We start from the raw sequence: 8,549 nt of genomic DNA, 5'->3' as shown, positions 1-8,549 counted from the left end.
AAAGTAGCTAATAAAGATCGAATTCAGATTGTAGTAGATACAAAAACAATAGTCTCCAATGAAATATTTTATCGAATTGAAAAATTTTCAACTCCGATTTTTCAATTTTCCCAATACGTAGATGATTTTGAGGGATTCGAAGAGATCTAATTCATCCGCTACTGTAGGTGTCTTAAGTAATTGCTTCACATCGTTCCATCCATTCCTCCTGAATGTCGCGAGAACAGTATCCTTTGCAAACATCTTCGGGTCGCAGGACGAAACTTCGTTTAATGGGTTTCTGAGCGCATTAAAGAGCAATTAAAAGATTAGGACAGCTTTTACCCTTGCGCGACAAATGCGATTTGTCTAGATCTCATTGAGGTGCGAAGAAAATTTATCTATGAACATGGACCGATCGTCATATGAGAAGAGAAATATATTGATGTTATTCATTATTGAGTTTTATTTATTTCATTTGATTCATTCAGGATTCCAGAGGGTCATTCACTTTGCACGAGGTTGAGTTTTATTGAAAATATTAGTTTAGCGCTTCGTGTTTGCAACAATAAAAAATTACTAGAAGTTGAATTAAATTCACCGCCCACCGTTATTCAGTGTTAAAAATAATGAAATTATATGAAAAAGTATATGACTGAAATATTTTGAATTTTGCAACGATTGTACAAAATTTTTTCAGAAACTCGTTACGTCAGTTGAGGATTGAGTATTCAATAATCAGAAAAACTGAAGAATTATTTTGGAATGGTATAATCCTAGATTATACCATTCCAAAATAATCCTATTAAAAAAAAAAATAATCACTGAAATTGTGATTTTCGCAAAAAAGTAGTTGCTACAGATATATTCTTTCTTTCCGTTCATGAACTGAAGTCAATCGTTAGTGCCTCTCTCTCCTCCACGTTGAGATTCATGAGGTCTTTTATCTTCTATATATATAACCCTGATCGATTCAAACCACGTCATGTTGGGACATCTAGTGAAGCTAATTTATTTCCTCAATATAACAGGATATTTATATTATTTTCCCAGGAACCTCAAACCTTTATAGATCAGAGACTGGCTCTGGTGGCGAAGAAAGTGTTCTGTCCACTAGAAATTCCAATCACCAGCTTGAGGTATTTTTGTCCAACTATAGAAGTTATTAAGCTTCCTTTGGTAATAGGATATGATCAAAAATTCCGATCGTTTTGGTGGTAGCGCTTCATTTCAGTGATGTCTGAGTTGATCAGTTTCATATTGTCGAAAATATTTATTCATGTGACTTTCTGGGGAACCGCAGAAATATGATTTGCGTCAAAATAACTTGATACTTATCTGCTAGATGTACTCCAGAGATTTTATTGCTACTTAGTTGTCTGGGAAAATATCGATCCTTGCACCATAAATGCCTCGTCCGAGCCACTTCCAAGGACACGTTCCTGCTACATGCATTTCTGCTGAAAGCACTACGAAAAAGATTTTCCTTTGTATATCTAAAGGTCATCTGAGGTACCAAGCTCATCATAGACTCTTTCTGATGATTTACGGTGGTCAAATTATCGATTTCACTTTGCGATACTCTAGAATTTTGATAATCAGGGACTCTCAGATTCGCAGATGTGTCGGGCCTTCCCAACTGAACTCTTCATTATCCACCTATTTTATCATGACTGGTGATCTATACAGATTTCTGTTTGTCTGCGTCAATTCAATGTACATGCCCACCTTCACATCTGTGCAATAGTATTTTCCATTTTGGTATCACCTGTTCGTTCATAGAAAATCCTTCATCAATATCGTCATCAATATCCTCAAGTCTATATCAAGGATGCGATAGGTTCAATAATTCATGAGCTGGTCAAACACTCAACGATTCAACTGCAGTCGCTCACGGAAACAATTGAGTCATCCAATACATGGGACATCGTATCGAAAAGATGGGAGATATGAAATCAGATCTGGGAGACATAATAGTTTACTTCGACGTGGTTTTATTCAGGGAATCTAACCACCTAAGTAGAGAGGTATTACCGGCAAACATAACCTATCCGCTCGCTCATTTTTCATCATCGGAATATCTCTAGTGGAAAGGCACTTTCTATTGATGAATTGATGATTTCGCAATGGGCAGCTTGTTAAATCCTTTTTGTTTGAAGGTGGTTGACAACATTTCGTGGTGTATTTCATCAGTTTGGACTTCCATTATAATAAATATAGATTACATATAATAAATAAATATAAAAAAATGAAAAAAAAATTAACCGAAAATAAAATAAAAAAAACAATAAAAATTAATTGGCGCTTCGGGGCGACTTCATTGATTCCAGTGGTGCATTTGCTTTTTCAGCTGCAGGAAAACCCGGAAAAACCTGCAGCACCACATCATCTGAAGATCTTGATCCAACAATGTCCTCTCTCGTATAAAACAAAATGTAGGGTGTCTCCAGAGGCTCCAATAAATTCAATGCATCGCCAGAACACTTCGTGATACGACTATCGTCAAACTTAAATCAGTCCGTAATAATGACCAAATTCAACGCCAGAACCATAGTGAACAATGACTGCATGAATATTATAATAGCGGTCTGCTAGGTTGGAATGTTCAACTATTTCGAACCTTCCAAAGAGTTTCTTTCGAACCTTCCAAAGAGTTTCTTGCTTCCGTTAGAGGTTGAGTCTTGTTTGAAAATCATCAGTGTCATTATTAGATTGACTGGTGCCTCAGCTATACTTGTTTCCATATAACAGTCAGTTAGTTTGGCGCATGTTTGACAATACAGTCGATCATCACCTGTTAAAAAATCCATTTTCAGATGATTTAACAATAAGCCGAAAATGAATTTTATCAAACAAAAAACTGAAATTACAAAGAAATAACATAGAACAACAACCAAATAAATAAAAATTAATATAATAATAAAAGCTGAAAAAAATTAAAAAATTTAAAGTATTATCAACAAAAAATGAAAAAATAAAAATTAAAAGATTCCAATCCGAATTATGTTACAACGTTTCGATCCACAATCGTCTTCGGGTGATAATAATATAATAATAATAATAATTTATTTGTTCTCACTAGTAATTTTTATGTTCTTACTAATATGAACTATATGATTCAAATTGTAACATTATATGAAGCACTAATTTGATAACAAATGATAAAAAATGAACTCAAAAAACCACAAAGTCGAAGACTGTCTGTGGTGTGCGTCTAGCCTATGGTAAATAGTATCGATTAATAGTGCATGAAGCTAATGGCAATATATTCCCACATATATATATATATATATATATATATATATATATATATATATATATATATATATATATACATACATATACATATACATACATATACACATATATAACAAATAAGGGCAATAATAAACGTATGATAACACTTCATATACAGTATTTATAGGTCCTTCGAGTGCTTTCACCTATCCCCTCTTCCGTCTTGCCGCTTCATTGGTTTTGGCGGGAGATAACCGTTTGGCGGGAGTTGGTCGTTTTTCTCTTGATTAGAGGTTTCCATATGTTATGTATCTCTACGCTACCTTGACTAAATGCGCTGTTGGACAACATATACGCGGCTTCTTTGAATTTTCTCCTAAACCAGTGTTCCTCTTTGTGGATGATTTCAGCTTGAACCCACTTGATGTTGTGTTGATGAGTCCAAACATGCTCTGCTATTCCGGATTTGCTGGTATCTCCTCACTGGGTGTGTTTTTGGTGCTCAGCAATGCGAACTTTCGAAGGCCTCTTAGTTTCACCGATGTTCGATTCTCCACACTCGCAGGGTATCCGGTATATGCAATTCTTGGAATCGCAGTCCGCGTTTGGTGGCCTGGTTTTCGTGAGGCTGCTACGGATAGTGTTCCCAGATCTGAAGCAGGTTATACTTGGACCCAATCCGTCTTATCCTTTCCAATAATCCTCTGATGTAGGGAAGTACAAGTACTGGTTGTGACGGCTTCTCTTCCTTGTGAAGTTCTTGCTGTCTGTTAGCTGAGGCCTGTTCTACCATCACTTTGGAGTAACCATTCCATTGTAGGTCATTTTTGATGATGCCTAGTTTCTTTTCGAGACCTCCCTTTGTATTACAGAGCCCAAAAGCACTTTCCAGTAGAGTCTTGATGGTTCCTATCTTAGTCGATTGATGGTGGTTGGATTTCTGGTTCAGATACTGTCCTATGTGAGTGGGTTTTCGATATACAGATGTTTCCCATTTACTGTCGATCCTCTTCACCAATACGTCTGAGGAAGGCAATTCGTTGTGGATTTCCTTCTCCATTGTGAAAGTGATGGAAGGCCTTACGTTGTTGATGTGCTTCAGGAAAGTGTCTAGGTCTGCATTCCCATGGTTCCATATTATGAAGGTGTCGTCTACGTATCTCAACCAGACTCGGGGCTTCTTCTGGGCTTCTTCAATGGCCAAAGTTTCAAACCACTCCATATATAAATTGGCTATAACAGGTGAAGGTTGCGATCCCATTGGCAGTCCCTCATCTTGCGTAAAGAATTCGTCCTTCAGTTGGAAGTAGCAGTTTCGTACACAGCATCCTAGTAATTCCATGATTACTTGTATTGGTAAGGTTGTTCTATCTTTCTGGTCCCCGGATAGCTTCTTCTGTTTGATTTGAAGTACTTCTTCGACAGGAACGTTGGTTTAGAGGCTTTCCTCGTCGAAACTGATTAGTTGATCCTGCTCTTTGACTTCGATTTCCCCTAGTAGTTCAACGAAATGCCTGTGGTGGCAAAAGTATTTATGATGAAATTCGAACACTTTGCCTTCAAGCAAACGACACAGGCAAGAGAATGCCGAAATAACTCCAAATAGGCCTATCAATGAAAAAGCTTTTCTGCCACGTGTGGAGAATGTTAGTGACCGGATTTAGAACCTTCTGGAAAAAACGTAAAATTAATTGATATTAAGGTAAATGAAAACTATCAGAGAGAGATGGAGGGTTGAAGATCAGCTCTGAACCCCAGAGGGAATTCAGCAACACTAACAATATCCTGGATTGCTTGTAGATAGTTGTGGATTGATCTATATTGAAACTAAGAAAAAAAGTTTATGTACCCAGCTCTCTGAACGTAAGAGAAATCATATCCTGGGGATACCGACTCGTCATTGGATTCGAAGAGACTAATAAATACTAGCCGAAACTATTCTAGAAGACAATGAAAATTCACAAACGCAGAAAAAAATGGCTGCGCAGTAGCGTTCACTATTCCGACATAAACGGCTGTTGTAAAACTTCAAGAAAGGCTCATTTTGTATTGTTATCAGGACTATTTTATCTGTCTTACTCAATAAGGTTGTGAAAGATTCAACGGTAGCTGAATACGGCCTCGTAATGAACTCTGATACAAGGTCCCTAAAACTCTTAAAATTCATTTATATTTTTGGGTATCCTGATAGCTTAAGTTCTAAAGAGATCTGGACGAGTTCTCGAATAATTCAGGAATTGAGAATTATATTTATGTTCGATAAAAAACTTTTTTTCATCAGTGATACCACCCTCTCACATATGTGTAATTAAATAATTGATGTGAGATTTTGAAGTAACCTATAAATCGCAACATAACCATGAAAAAATGGTTTGAAGTATGGACCAAGAATTTGATTCATGTACCTTGTTGAATATGCCACATCTTTTTTTGAACCATTCGGAAGAAATAGAAACCTTTTCAAAGGAACCTAAAACCCGATTACTGTTCATGTTCAGGTTTGACGAGTACTTGCCAATATGCATAAATTGAGTCTACGGTTGACAACAACCGAACATTACCAAAATTTTCATTATTCAACTCTCCTAGGTATTTCTAGGTAATTTTCCAATAAACTAACAAGATGACGAGCATCCAGACATACTCGTACTGAGTCGTATCTTCTCAAAAGTGCCCACATAAGATATGAGTTTTTTGTGTATGTTTCTTCAGTTTTCCATCTTTGTAATTTCTTCCTGAACGGCCAATAGGTGTGCCGTCGCTATAGGATGTGGCTTAATGCCGAAAGACTTTGAATTATTTACAAAAATCATGCAGGTATTAATATTCAGAAATCAACCCCGGAGAATTTTCAAAAAGAGTTTTGTGGGTTTCTAATAGCTCTCTTAAAAAAAACTCCTTAAAAAGTCGATAATCCAAAATTGTATACTGAATGCTATCTGTATCTATGGAAATCTATTTTTCTGTTAACCAGCTATCGCTCCCTATGAACGACCTCTCTCAGAAGTCGAAACTTGTGCAAGTTGGCGATTAATGAGGTCTTACCGTTTAACGTACGATTCCTAGCACGGGGGTTAGATAGGTATCATAAGACTGATATGAATTTATTGCAGTACTCTGAAAGGACTGAGGAAATATGCAGTCATCTCGTTGTCTAACGATATTTCAAGTATTTCGAAAGTGAAATCGTCGAAGTAGAGAATATGTTTCGCTTCTCCCTAATCTATTTTAAAAACTAATTTGCTATTATCGTTAGATAAACAAGTTCTCGAACAACTGAAAACTCAAACTGATATTTCATATTATTTAAAGCAGAAAGTTTCACATCTTTTTTTTATCTTGGAAGCGCGCAATATTATAAATTTACTAACGTTGAAAACGTTGGTAAATTTATAATATTGCGCGTTTCGTTTCAACGTTCGTTGAAACGAACGAAAGCTTCACCTAACTATCTGATTGTATTATTATTTTGAAATTACAATATTCGTTGTTTAATGAATTGTTTTACCCACAATTGTTGCTACATCTGCAATTACCGTTATGAATTATTGATGGTTGAATGAACTACAAAAACTTGTAAACAAAATACAGATTTTTGACCAAATTGGTTTTTTTTTTCGAATTCTTACTATCTTCAACACAAATGACATCCCATGAAGAAAAGAAATATCTTTATTTTCTTGAATTAACGTTATCTTATATAACCTTCAAAATGCCTATAGTATTGAACTACAATGTAGTAGTCAAAAGATCTGAATCAAAAGTGACAGCCTTGATTCTTATTAAATTCCGTCATGAGGGAAACTCCAATCCATAATCCAGTAATGTACTCCTTTCTCGTTAAAGAAACACTACGGAAAAAATTGGGCTGCCAAAATACTCTGGAAACTTTGATTTAAATGCTAATCCACGACATATTGTGACAATCACTTACGCTCGTTTATTTTCTCTTGCGAAAGTCAGCCATATAATTTACATTTCATTGCCGAAGGAAATGGAAATACGAGGAAGAGTAATTTAATATTTAAATTTTGGATGCAGTTCCTACTAACTATTTACTAACAAATAAAAAAGATTGATCTAACCTTTGTTAATATAAGATGACTATTGAGGATGGAAAGATAAGTATTGTACATTATACATTTCAAGGCCTAGTTCTAATTGTTAACATCTTTTCTCGTGTCACATAAATATTTTCGCCTGATGAAAATTGGTCCTTATGCAATATACTCAGTAGAATTTACACAAGGTGAAAGTCTGACCATAATCGAAACCAATCATCAAAGAACAATTCATTCAACTGAACGTTCATAGAGTATCTGATCAAAAACTTGAAGGAAAATAGTATATCTCAAGGTTCTGTTTTTAGGACCCATCTTATTCTCATTATATGTCAATGACATTGCAACTTTGAACATTTCTGGAAATTTCACTCTTTTCGCTGATTTACACAATGCGATATCTACTGATATGAAAAAACTCAAGAAGTGGTGTGACGCTAATTTGCTATCCTTTAATATAACTAAAACAAACATTCCATCATTAAAATGTGTTCTTGGTGACCTGTCATTTGGTGATAACGAGACCCAATTTGAATTTCTAGGTGTATAATTGACAATAAGCTCAAATTCATTGAACATATCAAACAACTTAAAAGTAAAATTAAATCAAAAGTAAAATCAACTACCTTACTATAATAAATAATGAATAACCACGGAAAAAGTATGGAAGTCTTAAGAACAGACCATATTTAGTACCTGGTAGTCACAATAGATTCACATCTCAGATGGATTGAGCATCTGGTCAGTCGGTAGCCAAGCGGTTCGGCGTGGGTGCTTTGTTCACTCACTCGAATTGACTGCCGTGTTGGTCGGTGGTTCAAGCCCTAGTCTGAACGATCGATCTTCACTTGCTACCGTCCAACCCGTGTTAGGAATCACACGTTAAAAGGTAAGACCTCGTTAATCCTTAGCTCGCACAAGTTTCGACTTCTGAGGGTTGTCGTTCGTAGGGTGCGACAGCTGGTTAACGGAAAAACAGATTTTAAACAGATGTTTTTGAACAGATATTAAAGAAATTACTAAATTATTAAACAAAATACTATGCATTAGTATAATCTGGGCTCCAATATGTCACACTCAGTTGGGGTCGCATGTTAGACATCCACATGAAAAAAGGTATTACAAAAAAAAATAATCAAAATTATGTACAATAGAAAAAATTATTACCCCTCTAATTATATCTTTAAAGATTCAAAACTATATGATGTACGACAATTATATATGTATAACATAATTAATATGCATAATAAAACATCTCTATAACAAATCGGT

This window comes from Leptinotarsa decemlineata, unplaced genomic scaffold (assembly GCF_025532065.1).
Source record: "Leptinotarsa decemlineata unplaced genomic scaffold, Ldec_3_MD MMD2_tig00000035_RagTag_RagTag, whole genome shotgun sequence".
In the NCBI taxonomy this organism is placed as follows: domain Eukaryota; kingdom Metazoa; phylum Arthropoda; class Insecta; order Coleoptera; family Chrysomelidae; genus Leptinotarsa; species Leptinotarsa decemlineata.
The sequence above is the reverse complement of the archived record's forward strand: the minus strand, read 5'-3'. Positions refer to the sequence as shown.